Here is a 17468-nt window from a genome sequence, read left to right on the forward strand (position 1 = left end):
ATACCAAGCAAATAGATCAATAGATGATGCTGTTAATATGGCTCTGCACTACATCCTACAACATCTTGAATCTCCAAAGACCTATGTAAGGGTCCTCTTTGTAGACTTTAGTTCACCATCCAATACCATCATTCCAGACACTCTTCTAACTAAGCTAAACCAGCTACAGGTACCTGAACAGACTTATAAGTGGATCACAAGCTTCCTAAAAAAGAGGAAGCAGCAGGTAATGCTAAGCGGGATCACTTCAGATAGCACAGGGGCTCCCCAAGGCTGTGTGCTCTCTCCACTTCTCTTCTCTCTGTATATCTATGACTGCATCTCTAATGACCAATCTGTTAAACTACTGAAGTTCACAGATGACACAACAGTGATGGTCTCATTTGAGACAATGATGAATCTGCATACAGATGGGAGGTTGAACAACTAGCCTCGTGGTGCGACCGGAACCATCTGGAACTGAACACACTCAAAACCACACACTCACCTTACTTTTCAGTAAAGAAAGGAAGAACAGCAAAAAAAAAAGAGTCATGAATTGATTAAATGTATATAAAAACTGATGACAGGATTCATCAAAAACAACAGCCAAGTTGATCTAATTTTTTGTCATGTAATACACATGCCTTCTTAAAGTTGGAATATTTATTATTATGTTTTACAAAATGAATGGAATCCTTTGGGTGAATTCTAATGAAAATTAATAAGGCACATTTAAATTATTTTTCAAACACACAAGAATCTAAATATTTGCCAAATGTCTCTCAGGATTAAATCTAACAGCTGTACATTTGTTATGAAATGGTCTGGTTGAGAAGAGTAAAGAGTGAAGTGACTTGCCTTTAGAATTTAACATATTATATCAGCACAGATATTATTTCTAAATAGCCATCCACTGAAAAGCCTTTTTTCCCCCAGAAATAAAATGATTAAATGAAAGAAAAAAAATGCTCATTCCCAGGACTGCTATTATTGGCATGAAATGCTATGAATCACCTGGCAGAACTAATTAAAACCAAAAAGCGGTTTTCATATTGCAGATAAATCTAAAATAAAGGTGCACCTTTCTTTTTCTTTCAAACCAAAATGATAAATCTGAAATGGACATTATTTCCCCGTCAACAGTGCAGTGTAGTTTAAGGGCTATCAAGTGTTGGACAGCTGTCAAGGAAGAATGAAAACACAGAAATGAACATGGAGGTGGGTGAGGATGGAGGAGGTTATATAAGCCACAAAACGTTAGGAATGAGATCCCTCTCCAACACTTTCAATTAATTAGCATTGCATTGTGGCAAATAGGGAAAATCACAGCATCCCCAGGGAAGGAAGGTTACATTCCCCAAGCAAACATATTTCTGGTTGTGCCAACATAAGATTGCTAGCAAGGAGTTAAGGGACTTTTGCGTTTTGGAAACACACAAAAACGGGGAAAGCACAAGTGATTATTTGACTGCAGATTTAGATCCAAACATGTGCAGTTCTATGGCTTTGTCCCCAACAAAGCCCTTTTATCACATAGTGTTCAGATTGATGTACTTAGAAAGAAGATGAATATTTATGATTATGATGAGTTTGCTGTAATAATTACAATTTCACTTTTATAGTCCAAGGGTATTCCCTTCTTCCACTGGTAGATGATTCCGGAATACTTAAAAACTCACATACCCCTATTTTACATTAGGAGAAAGTCTTTGACTATGTTTGGAGACCTGTGATGACCTGCCATAGAAGTAATGCAAGACTGAAAGATATGGAGCTATCTCATCCATAGAATCTCCAAGAGTCATCACTATAAAGGCAAGGCATTCCAAGTCCCAGAAACATCAGTTGAACTTCCTTCTTATTTCCTCCATGGAAGAAGCTAAATGGATTGGCAGTTGAAATGTCCTTCAACACTGCTGGGTTTCCACCATCTCTGAATGGAGATTGCTCGCAGAGATAGGTAGTCCAGGAGGTCTACCTGCAGGTGGTCTGATCTACAGCTTCCAGCAGCTCCCAGCAGCATGGATAACGTCAAGCAATTATAGGCATAGTAATATGCCAGCAGGAGAGGAGAGAGTAATCCATATGGCACAGAAGTTTTCTCTGTACATTATTTTGTCTAATGGTAAAGCTAACTCTAAATGCACACATGGAGATTTTCTCATAAACATCCTCCTTGCGCTAGCAAGGAGGAATATCTTGCATGGCTACAAATGCCTTCCCATTAATCCTTTCAACGACTATTTATTTATTTTATTTATTTTATTTATTTTGTCACAACAATATATGTAGGAATCATACAAAAGATTATATAGTATATAAACATATATGGATAAATATAAGGAGGTATAAGCATATATATAGAAAGAAGAAAAGAAAAACAATAGGACAGGAATGGTAGGCACGTTTGTGCGCTTATGCACGCCTCTTATGGTCCTCTTAGGAATGGGGTGAGGTCAATAGTAGAAAGTTTTTGGATAAAGCTTTTAGGATTATGGGAAGAGACCACAGAGTCAGGTAAAGTGTTCCAAGCACTGATGATTCTGTTACAGAAGTCATATTTTCTGCAATCTAGATTAAAGCGGTTGACATTAAGTTTAAATCTATTAGTTGCTCTAGTATTATTGCAATTAAAGCTGAAGTAGTCTTTAACCGGAAGGACATTACAATAGGTGATTCTGTGAGTTAAGCTTAGGTCTTGTCGAAGGCGATGGAGTTCCAAGTTTTCTAAGCCTAGGATTTCAAGTCTGGTGGGATAGGGTATTCTATTGTTTTCAGAGGAATGGAGAACTCCTCTTGTAAAATATTTCTGGACACATTCAATTGTATTGATGTCAGAGATGTGGTGAGGGTTCCAAACAGGCAAGCTGTATTCTAGAATTGGTCTAGCAAATGTTTTATATGCTCTGGTTAATAGTGTGGTGTTTTTGGAAAAGAAACTACGCAAGATTAGGTTTACAACTCTTAGAGCTTTTTTTGCTATGTAATTGCAGTGGGCTTTGGCACTTAGATCATTTGACATGAAAACTCCAAGGTCTTTAACGGGATGGGGGTCATCTGTAAGGTAATGTCCATCTAGTATGTACTTAGTTTTTGGGTTCTTTTTTCCTATATGTAAGACTACTCTATATTTTCCCCTGTAATCCTCCCCTTGAAAAATGTGAAGGGCCCGCATAGCTGTGATACATAGTTCTCCTATTTCTGAGCAGAAAAAAAACAAAACTTTTCCTAGATTTCTTGAATATATATATTTTTCAATGGCTTCCTGGGGAATTTCCATCAGCAGTGTGCATCAGTTGGATTCTGTGCTGCACTGCTTTGCATTCTCAAGAATGTCCTAGATTGGACATCATTCTAGATCAGGGGTCTCCAACCTTAGCAACTTTAAGCTTTGCTGGCTGGGGAACTCTAGGAGTTGAAGTCCACAAGTCTTAAAGTTGCCAAGGTTGGAGACCCCTGTTCTAGATCACTTTAGGTTGAGAGCAATATCACCACTAAAAATTTGTGAATTAGGATGAAATGAGTCTCCAAACAAGCTATCCACAAACCGCTGGAACTGACTCAGCCATTCACCCATATTTCTTTTCTTTTTCTTCTCTTGATTCTCTGTTTAAAAAGAAAAGCAGAAAATCATATTTTAGCACAATTGTATCCTGCGCAATGAATATTCTCCACAGAAGGGTCACTCTGGGTATGTGTCAGTCTGCCTGAGCTTCATCATTTTGGGGAACATTCCACTCATTGTAAATTAATGTATTTCAAAGGAAAGATGTCCCTATCAATAGGTCAGTTCCTTTTAAAACCTTCACAAATGTGTGAGCCATATAGAACCCATTTATCCAAGAGCAGGTTGTTTACAGACATTTGCTATTTGGATTTTATCCCCATCCTCTCTCATGCATTCACATTTTCAAAGCAAGGATTTTTTATACCAGAAGAAGAAGGAACATTGAGCGTGTCCAGATATATTTTACAAGAAGAGTTCTCCACTCCTATGATCACAACAAAATACCTTATGCCACCAGACTTGAAATTCTGGATTTAGAAAATCCAGACCTCGGCCGCCTTCGGCATGACCTGAGTATAACTCATAAAGTCCTCTGCTTCAATGTCCTTCCTGTCGAAGACTACTTCAGCTTCAATCGCAACAATATACGAGCACACAATAGATTTAAACTTAAAGTGAACCACTCCAGTCTTGATTATAGAAAATATGACTTCAGTAACAGAGTTGTTAATGCCTGGAATGCACTACTTGACTCTGTGGTCTCTTCCCAAAATCCCCAAAGCTTCAACCAAAAACTATCTACTATTGACCTCACCCCATTCCTAAGAGGTCTGTAAGGGGTGTGCTTAAGAGCACCAGCGTGCCTACCGTTCGTGTCCTATTGTTCCCTTTGGTTGTATTCAATTTGTGTGGTTATTTCATGCTTATACTTATATATATTGTTGTGTTTGACAAAATCAATCAATCAATCTAGGTCAGGGGTCTCCAACCTTGGTCCCTTTAAGACTTGTGGACTTCAACTCCCAGAGTCCCTCAGCCAGCAAAGCTGAGGAACTCTGGGAGTTGAAGTCCACAAGTCTTAAAGGGACCAAGGTTGGAGACTCCTGAGCTAGCTGATTATGTTTGTTTATGCAATGATAAACACTGTCAGAATAAGTTAGAAATAAATTGTTATGAAAACACAAGTCCTGCTGGATCTGACCAAAGGGCCATCTAATCTAAGCACCTTCTTTTATGGCAGTCATTTAGATGTCCACAAGTAGGATATGACACAATTACTTTCAGCACATGATCTTCATGTACTGCATCTGATATGGCATTTTGGTCATCGTGAGAAGAGGCATTGATAGTTCTACCTCCCTCTTATGTTCACCATTCTCTTAGCATAAGATGGTAGAATTTCAGAGACCTTCCTCTTAAAATGTCAGTTCATTTTGAATAATGTGTCTTTTGTTAAAACACTTGAAAGGAAACCCATTTGTCTTGGATTTCTATAACATTATAAGTCTCTGTTTAATCGTGAAAATCTTCTACCCATTTGAAATGTGAAATAAATTTTTCCAGATGTTTTTCTTTGAGCTGATGCTTAAAATTTTAATACACCAGCAACAAAATATTTCTCAAAATCAAATTCATTGTTCCCCCTAAATCTAAAAGCAGACAGTGGAAGTTTTAAGGGAACCAACAATGCAAATGCATGAACAATTGAGGAAGACATTTGTGTAAAGGTTTTTCATGGCTTTTCAAGAAGTAGATCAATTTCATATTGAATGGTACCAAAGAAAATCTGCAGGCACCCTGGTATACATTTATGTTTGAATTCTCACTTTTTGAAAGATTTTCTTCTTCAGTATAAGCTATTTTGTTTCATTTTCTTTCAACACACGTATTTTTATATGCATTTCTTGAACTGTGTAGGAATTAAATCTAAAAAGCTGCATATATTCTGATCCAAGCATAGATTCAAAATGCAGATCAAAACATGTTTTTGCAGAAATGTGCAGTGAATAGCTTTCTCCTACATGCTTAGATTGGCTTCAGCCTATTTAAGTAAAAATGTTTGATCTTGCAAGTAACATATTTGTACTAAGCTGGGATCAAAATGACAGAATACATTCATAGAATGGTGGCAATTCTGTTTTATAACTTCAACAACTTGGATTCTTTGTAAGTATACTTTGAGAAGACCTCATAAAATAGATTTCTTTTATATTTAGAGAATAGATGATTGAATTTCTACTCACATTCCTATCACTATTCAACTATTTCTCTCTGCACCCTGCCCTACTTCACCAAACTTCGAAGTAAGAAATTTTTTAAATATTCATTCCGGAATTATAGCACGCGTTTTTGCTAAGTTTTTGTTTCATTGAGTTTGTCTTTGCATTTCCCATCCTGTGCATTATCAAAAAAATGAAATAGTAGTAAAGAATTGCCTATATATATATATATATATATATATATATATATATATATATATATATATATATATATATATATATATATATACATACATATATATATATATGTAGGTCTTTGGTTGATCGGGTTTTCTCTCGTGTAAAATTGGAAGTGTCTTGGCGACGTTTCGACAAAGTCTCATTCGTCATCTTCAGGCTTCAGCTTCGTGCTTCTGGGAGCAATGTGGGAAGCTGAAGTGTGTGAATGTGCGGTTGAAGCCTGAAGATGACGAATGAGACTTCGTCGAACGTCGCCAAGACACTTCCAATTTTACACGGGAGAAAACCCGAACAACCAAAGACCTACATACAAACACCCGCGAAAACCTCAGAAAATATATATATATTTTTTCCCACATAAAATTGGAAGTGTCTTGGCCACGTTTCGACGAAGTCTCATTCGTCATCTTCAGGCTTCAGCTTTGTGCTTCTGGGAGCAATATGTGATCGACAGCTGCGATCATCATCAACATCATCAAAAGTGATCTGCACATGCACGGGCACAATGTGAACCGGTAGTAAAGGTAAATAGAACCCACCCCTAGTGCAAATGGATCTAAGGATTGTTTCTCCTGGGTGTGAAAGGGTGCTTTGTCAATTCACTGAGCACAGGAGTCTCTTGTCTATGGGAATTCTTCAGTCATCCAGGTCATGGCTGTCCCAAAGCTACTTTTTTCTAGAGGCAACTGGACTTTCTTGGTTTCCAGAAAGTCCAGTTGCCTCTTGAAAAAGCACCTTTGGTGCTTTTGCATTGCTTTGGAGTGTCCAAGGCACATGATTTCTCACTCATAATACTATTTTTTAAAAAAGGAGGTAGGGATGTGGATCCTCCAATTTGTTTTAATTTTCTTTTGTGATAAGGCTTAGTAACATGGCATAAGGTTTAAAGTTTATTTAGATATCTGTTGATGTACTAATTTTATTGTGAGTCTGACAAGCTTGAGAGGCCTGAACCTGGGTCCCCTATATAATTTGTTGATTTGTCTCTTTAGCTCAGCATTTTGTTGCCCAAATATGCCCACCCACTTTCTGGAGAGCTTAAATGACCTCTCTGCTAAAGGGTTTCACTTTATGAGCAAGAGTTATCATTGCATTTTAACTATTTTAATTCCTCGAGGTGCTCTGCCTGATTTGTAACTCCCACTTGCAGGTATTTCTAATCCAATGATTGGTATTTACGGCAGCTTTTAGCAAGCAAAGGAGCTTTTTGTATTTTTGTACAGGTAATCCTTGACTTACAACTGTTCATTTAGTGACCATTCAAAGTTACAATGGCACTGAAAAAAGTGATTTATGACAGTTTTTCACACTTATGACCATTGCAGCATCCTCACGGTCACAAGAGGCTGGGCGAGGTGAAAAGCCCCTTGACATGAGTGATGTTGTGTTGGCCACGCCCATCCAGTCACATGACCACCAAGCCACGCCCACCCAGCTGGTCATTAGGGCAGAGAACCGGTTGTTAAATTATTTGAATCCCATCTATCATCTCTCTCTCTCTCTCTCTCTCTCTCTCTCTCTCTCTCTCTCTCTCTCTCTGTGTGTGTGTGTGTGTATGTGTGTGTATATCGAGCTCGCACAAGCACAAAGCCTAAGCACCAGCCTGAAGATGACGAGTGAGACCTCATTGAAATGTCGCCAAGATACTCTCAACCTTACATGGGAAAAAACCCAAAGATGCCAAGACCTACATACCTATACCCGTGAAAACCTACAAACAAACAACACTTATATCTCCCCTTTGTTTCCTTACTTCTACAGATCTATTTCTTCATTCTAATTTTCGTATTTGCTAGGGCAAATGGTAGCTTCAGTTTGCTGTCACAAAGAAGAACGATCTTTCTACCACCTCCTTTACCGGCAGCATTTTTAAAATAAAAATGTAGACAATAACAGGAAGAAAGCATAAATGCCGTCTTGCAGTTTCTCAAGAATGTTCTTTCCCATAAGAAGCTTATGCTTTTCAGCTTATTTTGCCAAAACTTTGGAACTTCATTTTAAATTTATGTTGGTGATATTTTTGAACTAGCAGAAGATGCCACTTCTGGTATTGTATTTTTGTTACCCATCTCTCCATGTGGATAAACAATAGTATGCATTTTAAGTCTTTTTTAATTCAAAATCCTGCTTCATGCTTGAAATAGTTCCTGCCCTTCCTTTAAAGAAAAAAGTGTTCAGGTTTCAAACAGCTCTATTTTAAGCCAGAAACATTTTGTTTCAAACTTAAAACAATTCCAAAATAATCACATTATCCTGATTCCAATTCTGAAGCTCTCCTTGGCTGCCTACAGATCCCAGTTTGATGACAGAAGTTCTATCATAATGTGCTCTCTTGAGATTTATTCAAATATAAAAAGACAAGGAGTCCTGAAAAGACCAAATCAGTGGTAATCAACCTGGTCCCTACTGCCCACTAGTGGGCGTTCCAGCTTTCATGGTGGGTGATAGGGGTTTTGTCCGATACGGAAGCACTTTCCTTTTTTTAATTTAATTGACTTTTTAAAAAACATTTTCATAGCATTATTTAAAAACATTTTCATTAGGTTTTCATAAAATTCCCCATGACAATTTAAATTTCTGAAAATATACTATTTGTATCGCCCATGCATAAGTTTAGTTTATGTTACATAAGTGAAACTAAATGGTGCTATAGTGCGACCACAGACAAAAGAGCCTCGTCCCAGAATAGCTCGCGCATCTCCCCCCATACCACCCAGCTGTAACAGACAAGCAGAGCTGGTAGCTGGCGCCACCCACCCACCCCCAAACCCAATCCACGATGCACGAGAGGCATGCGCAGACGACAATACATGGCGCATTACTGTAGAACCGATGGGTGGTTAGAAAATTTTACTACTAACAGAGATACAAAAGTGGGCAGTAGGTATAAAAAGGTTGACTATCCCTGGACCAAATAGTCAAGTACCCCTCATAACTAAATGATGGAAAGAGCACCTCAATTTATAAATGAGGATTTCACAGAAATTTTTTTTTTTTGGAAAGATTTTTTGGAAGAAAATGTTCTTTTATCTGAAAGAATGAGAATTGATATCAGGAAATACAGAATTTTTCTATCCTGCATTGGAAAACATGCAAATTATAAAATTACTGAAGCAATATAAACAACCTCAGCTCTTGGGATGAATGTCACTATGCCCTTTCAAAATTGCTTTTGTTTTGCCGGTATTCTCTGTCTCCTGCTTGCTTTAATGACATAATATTAATTTCCTTTTATTTCTGGCACCCGTGGAGTGTGTTTTGCAGAAGGGTTCGCAGAACTACTAGACAAACAGGTAAACAGCTGACTCCTTCTCCATTCCTCTGTGCCAGGTAAATCAAATACTGCCCTGCCAGACAACCTGCATTGCAATTGTAGTGAAAAAGAGAAATGGGGAAAGAGACGGGAGGGGGAAAAAAATCCACTACTGAAGCCAGGTCTTTAGAAGGAGAGGAAAAAAAGCATGAACCTCATGCCAGGATTTGGTCTGGCAGCAGGTTGGAATATTTAAAAGGAAAGCCTAAGAGAAAATGTTTGTGGGGAAATGGGGTCTAGAGGGTAAATTGTCAACTCACAAAGCATCCCTGGCCTGCTCTTGAGTTGCCATAGGCAAGGGGGATGGGAAAATGAACTCTGCAGCTGCGGTGAGGCAGCACATCAGTCAAAAGAAAAGCGCATTCTAGCCATATCTCTGTCAAGGCCATCTCCGGGGTTACCTACAGAGGCCAGAGGGGAGTGATCTCTACAACCCGCAAAATTGTTTCATTGGAGAATGTGACTGATGACAAACCTTGGGGGGAGGGGGAAAACAGGGTCAGAGCTAGAACGTAAATTACGTGGGGTCAGAGTTGGCTTCACTTGGAATGTGCCAACATGAAGTGCCTAATAAATAACTGGATTTCTTTTGAAGCTTGGCTCGAGGCTCATGATTTAATTAAGGCATCAGTCGGAACCCTGATATAAATGATGATTAAGGGTGAAATTGCTTTGATTTCGTTTTTATTTCTCTTCTTTCCCCACTTACGTTGTGTACTACTTTGTTCCTTTCAATGTGCATTCCCCACTGTAGGCCTGCTTAGTCTCATGTAATCCCTTCCTCTCCAATCTCTCCATTTTACAAGTGCAAAGGGGGAAGAAAACAAACAGGTCAATCATAAGACAACATGAACTGACTGTAGTGAAGATTACATGCTGTGAAGGTCATAATAGGAATAGCACTTAGACACACACACCACTTCATAGTGCTTTATAGCCCTCTCTTACAGAGTCAATGTATTGCCCCAACAATCTAGGTCATTTTAAGGCTGAGTCAATCTTGAGCTGGTCAGGATCAAACTCCTGGCAGTCAGCAGAATTAGTCTGCAATATTTCATTCTAACCACTGCACCACCATGGCTCCATAAATGCAGACAGTGGTCATAAAATTGTTTTTTAGCACTGTCATAACTTTTAACAGCCACCAAATGAGGCAGTCGCTAAGTAACATCTATCTGCACTTCACTTCCACTGATTAGTGACTCCTGAGATTTAAGGGGAAAAAATTCTGCAAGTCTAGTCACCGTTTTACAAACAAAGATTGACTCCTGGCTATGATCTATATCAGGGGTATCAAACTTGCGTCATCACGGCATCATCATGTGGTGGATTGCAACTTTTTCCCCCTTCACTAAACTGGGCATGGGTGGCACGTGATGCATCCAGCCTTGGGGCCAGGAGTTTGATACCCCTGATCTATACATTATCTAACTATTGAAATAAGCAAGAATTGCATATGAAGAAATGCAATCAACTATCTAAAAAAAAATCAGTAATCAGGATTTGAAAAGTCCTTTCAAAAGGGCGCTTTAAGCTCTTCACACTCAGGAGAAAGTGTGCATTACTGTTTTGAAGCACACTTTCGCATTGCATTTGTTTCATCATATGGGCAGTTTTAAGGTCTTTTCTCTTTCTTTCTTTCTTTCTTTCTTTCTTTCTTTCTTTCTTTCTTTCTTTCTTTCTTTCTTTCTTTTACTAAAACAGGCTTTTGGCTGGAATGACATGACTGTTGAGCAATTCTCCCACTAGGCCTGATTAATTTTAGGCAGGTGGCTGCTGAAGGACTTTTTGAAAAGTTCTCGATCCTTTTTTCAAGAAGGATAAAAATTGCAAGTTGAAAGAAATAGACAATATTAACTTACAAAGTTGAAAGAAGTAGACAATATTAGCCTGTAAAACTGTGTCTGAGCTAAGCAGTTAAAGCTGATTATCATCAGAATAAAAACAAAGTGAACCAAGTTGTTTCTTTCATAAATGCAGTCCTCATGATCTTTTTGTTGGTTCATGATGATGAAATGTCTTCAATAACCTCAGGTCAACTCTTAGGCAAAAAAATAAACTATATGTTGACAAAGCAATTTCTATATGCTTTATGTCATGGTTCTGTGTATGGATATGGATCAACTCAGCTGGAATGTCATAGAAGAAGAAACAGTACCAATGAATCCAAGGTCAACTTCTCAAAGCTTCTGAATAACTATGCTCAACAGTTATACTTGAAGTCTGTGCTCCTTGCAGATCAAGGCATAACATAGCTTACTTCTGGCTTCGAAAAAAAAAGTATAGTTTGCATAATTCTTAGTTACAAATAATGTTTGCTACTTACTGAAAAGTTCTGTATTTAGTCATAGTGGCCAGTGTTTTTTGGTGGGATAGCAATGGGTTGAAATGGTACAAAAATGTTTCTAGGAGATCAGAGTGGCCCAAAGTCATGTCACAGACACTGAATGATTTGGGGAAAGTTAAAACTGAAAAAGAATTGGTTGTCTCCATGAAGTCTATTTCCATTTCCAATTTTAATTCTTTAGTGTTGTTTTTAAAGGACACTGAAAATGTAACAGATTTTCCATCAAATTACTACAATACACATCTCAGGTGAGGATAAGGTACCAAGTCATATCCCTATCATCTCAACAACTTTGTGTAACACTGCATATTGTATGCCCTAACAATATCATCTTGTTAATAGAATAGAATAGAATAGAATAGAATAGAATAGAATAGAATAGAATAGAATAGAATAGAATAGAATAGAATAGAATTCTTTATTGGCCAAGTGTGATTGGATACACAAGGAATTTGTCTTTGGTCCATATGGTCTCAGTGTGTGTGTGTATATATATATATATATATATGTCTTTGGTTATTCGGGTTTTCTCCCGCGTAAAATTGGAAGTGTCTTGGCGACGTTTCGACGAAGTCTCATTCATCATCTTCAGGCTTCAGGTTCGTGCTTCTGGGAGCAATGTGAAGATTGCTCCCAGAAGCACGAAGATTGCTTCCCAGAAGCACGAAGATTGCTCCCAGAAGCACGGCTGAAGCCTGAAGATGACGAATGAGACTTCGTAAATGTCGCCAAGACACTTCCAATTTTACGCGGGAGAAAACCCGAATAACCAAAGACCTACATACAAACACCGCGAAACCTCAGAAAACATATATATATATATATATATATATATATATATATATATATATATATATATATATATATATATATATATATATATATATATATATATATATATATATATATATATATATATATATATATATATATATATTCAAGAATCATAAGATACAACAGTAATAATCATAGGATACTAATAAACAATCAAATCATATTAGGAAACAATAAAAACAATATAAATTGTAAAGATGCAAGCAACATACTATAGCCCAGGGGTCAGCAACCTGCAGCTCTGGAGCCGCATGCGGCTCTTTCACCCCTCTGCTGCAGCTCCCTGTCACTCAAAATATGTGTCACAACCACCAATGTGTGACAGCCACCGGCACACAATTTATTGAGCTTTTCAATAACCATGGATATAATCCAAGAAAAAAAAAGTTTCAGAAGAAAACAGAATATTTAATTCAACTATATATGCTAGTTTTGTGGCTGCTCAAGAAATAGTCAGGCACAGGAAGGGTTTTGTGGCTCCTGGTGTTTTCTCTTCTGTGGGAAACGGGTCCAAATGGCTCCTTGAGTGCTTAAGGTTTCAGACCCCTGCTTTAGGCAGAAAAAAAAAGAGAGAGAGAGAGAGAGAGAGAGAGAGAGAGAGAGAGAGAGAGAGAGAGAGAGAGAGAGAGAGAGAGAGAGAGAAAGCAATGATCGCTGCAGCCAACACAACAGTTCTAATGTTTGGTTTCATTCCATTTCATTCATCTTGTTTTGTAATGAAAGTTAAATCTTTCCAACACTGAGGATACTTTGCATGCAACAGCTTTAAAAGGGCTGGGGAAAATAATTAGTATTTCAAGGCTAAAGCTTATTAAATTCCTTACATCGCTCTTTGACAATGTCTCCAAATATGAGACTGAATGAGCAAAGAGAGAGTTGTATCTTCTCCATTTCTTGGTAGGGTGAACACTTTCCCTTTCCCAGAAAAAGTGATTTGGCTTTCTACAATCTTCTTATTTTTTAAGTTCTGCCTTCCTCTGCTTATAAAAAATAATTGGAGCAAATCTTGCATGTAGCGTGGTGTGCAAGAATCTTCATCTGAAAGTTTGCATGTATAAAAATCTATATAGTAAGGCAGTTCAGTGCAGTGATAAAGGCATCAAGCTAGAAACTGAGAGATTGTGAGTTCTAGGGAGGCACTGGATTGGAAGGGCCAGTTAACTGTGGGAACAGCCCTAGGAAGAAGAAGAAGAAGACAAGGGCAAACCACTTCTGAAAACCTTGCCGAGAAAATGACTTCTTTCAAGAAAATGAAAAAGACTTCTGTAACAGAGTTGTTAACGCTTGGAACTCATTACCCGACTCCATAGTCTCTATTCAAAATCCCAAAATCTTCAACCAAAAACTGTCTACTATTGACCTCACCCCATTCCTAAGAGGACTATAAGGGGCGTGCATAAGAGCACAAAAGTGCCTACCGTTCCTGTCCTATTGTTCCCTTCATTATATCAAATTAACATAGCTGTTGCATACTTTTACTTATATATATGTATTTTTCTTTCATGATGTGTTGTTTTTATTTATGACGATGTTTGTGTATACTGTTGTGACAAAAATAAATTTAAAAAAAATGAGAAAGACTTGTCCAGACAACCACTAGGAATCAAGACTGACTTGAGAACAATATTTGTTAAAAAAAATCAAACCTACATTCACCTTACTGCATATATTTTATACATATTTTCAACCAAGTGAATATTTCTAAGGAATGTTATGTCTGTAAAAACATAGCGCCTCAATATTAAGAAGGAGGAAAAAAATTCATTCCAAGTTATATGTTGGTTTAGAATCTACAAATTAAGTTGTCTTATATTAATACATAAAGCAAATAAATGTATTCCCCATTCCTACAGGAATGACCTTTCCCCAGCCTTTTTTGCGATATCAGGGATCTTTGGGTGCAAAATATGACATGTAATGAGAATATAGAAAAGAGATTCACATTTACCTCCAAGGAACTTATTATATTTCCAATATATTTCCAACTGTTTATTGGTAACCAATGCAACCTATCCACAACACTGTTGTTTTGGCAATGTTAAGGCTCATATGCAGGGGTGAAATCTACTTACCTTCCTTACCAGTTTGGTAGTGCACACACCACACAAACATATGCTTGCTTTGCTCACATGCGTGTGTGCATCACATGTGCGCACAGATCCATGCATGCGCAAAACCTTCTGCACATGCACAGAAGATAAAAAATACATTACTTCCTGGTTAAAATCAGGAAGTAATGACACCCGGATGGGTGGGTGGAGCATCATTCCGCCGTCGCTACCGGATTGCCGAACCACCGGCCACGATTGCTACCGGATTACGCAATCCGGTCCGATCCGGGAGCATTTCACCCCTGCTCACATGTGACAATAAAACTGAAGTTGTGCAAATTCTTCTTAGAGTGTATTCTTAGAAAATTCTTCTTAGAGTGCAGAAAATACGACTTCAGTAATAGAGTTATTAATGCTTGGACACTATCTGACTTTGTGGTCTCTTCCCAAAATCTCAAAAGCTTCAACCAAAAAATATCTACCATTGACCTCACCCCATTCCTAAGAGGTCTGTAAGGGGCGTGCATAAGAGCACAAACGTGCCTACCATTCCTGTCCTATTGTTTTCCTTTGTTATATCCAATTAATATAGTTATTACAACTCATACTCATATATATGCTTATATATTGTATAATTATTTCATACTTATGCTTATATATACTGTGTGACAAAAAGAAAGAAAGAAAGAAAGAAAGAAGTGTTTATCCATCACTTTTTTAGACTTTCACTAACATTTAGACTTTCACTTACCGCTACTTTTCTTAAGAAAAACTTTACAAATTTATCCAGAATTTCCTAACTGGTATAGCAATAGTTACATAAAGTTTGACCTATTCAAAGAGTGCTTTGCAATCGATTCTCCTTGTAATATAAGAGGAAAGGATGCAGAGGCAGGGAGGAAAGAAGGAAGGATAGATATATACCAAGCCCACTTGGGATAATTAGGGGAAGAGAGAAGACAAATGGTAGTAGGTAATTAGATAGCCTTAATTTTCCCAATTTTCTCTGGATAGACCAATGGGGAGAATCAATGACAGGACCTCATTTTTGTCATATTCTCTTTGCTATCTGAAATGGCTGCTTTACTTCATGCAGAGAAGGAAGAAGACAAACAGCAGTTGGTCTTGTCTAAGCCAATACAGCATCTGTTTGTTTCACCTTTTTATTTTCAACTCCATGATTTTAGAAGATCAGACTAGTTATCCTGTACTGGCCTTTCTCCAGTTTCTGTATGCTTTAATATACCTATAATGACCCTTCTGGATTAGTGGGTGGCATTCAAGTCCGTCCAATGCATACATGTAATCTGTATTTTTGTTTGCAACCTGTCCAGAACAGATGCAAGTTTTGTTTTATTCCTGTTTTCATTTTCCCTTAAAATCAATTGCCTGAGAAGTTTTTGATTATGCTGGTCTTTTGTTATGTTAATTTCTACACCACAGATTTTTGAAACACAAGTTTCCCCAAAGAAAGCTCTTTTTAAAAAAAAAACCCAAAAACCCAGCTCCCATTTATTTATTGTAAACTTTTTAGGAACTTTATACCTTCTGCCTGATGTTCCTGTAAAAAGTGGGCTCAGTTTCATAGTTTCCTCAGCCACTGTGAAGTCATTTTGGATTGATTCTTGTAAATCTTTCAATAGACCCTGGTAGGATTTCTTTTTGTTTTGTCAGCCTTAACTAACACATTTTGGCCTATCAGGTACAAGGATTTAAAACACGTCTCCTTTTTTGTAAGCATGTCAGGGCTTGGTAATAACTATGTTCTTCAATTAGTAGTTCATTTTTTTTTAATTTTAACTTTTTCCTAATCTGGAAAAATGTTCTGAAGCCCAGGAGACATAAAACTAATCAGCTAGATCAAATGTGAAACACGCAAGGTTTTGTTACACGGAGAATTGAAAATGTGGTGTGACTTGCATTTTGTCTCCGTGTTACTTTCACCTTCAACTTTCCGCAAAACTGCTTAGCCTTCTTTAGACTTAATAAAGGCAAAGCAATTACCAAATAACATAATAGCAAGTGAAGAAGAGAATTTAAAATCAGATTCTTTAAAAAACAAAAACAAATCTTGCCATAAGAGCAAGATATTCAGTTATTAAAATGACAGGTTGGGCTGTTCTTTCTTCCAACCATGTTGTGCATTTTTCATGGCAATAACAAGATCAACTTCAATCGATCAGAATAGAGCTGGAAGGGACCTTGGAGGTCTTCTAGTCCAACCCCCTGCTCAAGCAGGAGACCCTATACCAAGGGTGTCAAACTCATGGTGTCATGTTGTCATCACTCTCCTAAACAAATAATTCCCTTAACACTGCCAAACTATTTACTAAATCTACACTACTATTAATCTTCTCATAGTTCCCATCACCAATCTCTTTCCACTTATGACTGTATGACTGTAACTTTGTTGCTGGCAATCCTTATGATTTATGATATATTGACCATCATTTGTGTTGTAAAATGTTCTATCTTGATGAACGTATCTTTTCTTTTATGTACACTGAGAGCATATGCACCAAGACAAATTCCTTGTGTGTCCAATCACACTTGGCCAATAAAAAATTCTATTCTATTCTATTGTTATATTTTTCCCCTGCTATAAATCTTTTTGAAGAGGCACAAATGGTGTGTGTATGTGTGTGTGTGTAAAAAAGAGAGAGATGCACGCACATATGGCATGCAGATTATTTTAAAAGAAGGCTGTTTACAATTATTCCATTAAATGGAAATGCACACTCTATCCACTTTCCATTTGTATTCCTTTAATAAACAAGAAAAAACCCCAATACAAAATCAAGGAATCGCCTAAGAATTGCTTAAAAAACAAAACAAAACAAGGGATCCATCTATGTCTAGAATTAAAATGCAAAGTGGCAATTTGCCCCCTCCCCATTAATTGCTTTCCAAAAAGAATGAAATGGCTCCTCTAGAAAAAAGTAACTTCCTCGCTACAGCTGAAATAAAACCTCCT

This window comes from Ahaetulla prasina, chromosome 9 (genome assembly GCF_028640845.1).
Source record: "Ahaetulla prasina isolate Xishuangbanna chromosome 9, ASM2864084v1, whole genome shotgun sequence".
NCBI lineage: Eukaryota > Metazoa > Chordata > Lepidosauria > Squamata > Colubridae > Ahaetulla > Ahaetulla prasina.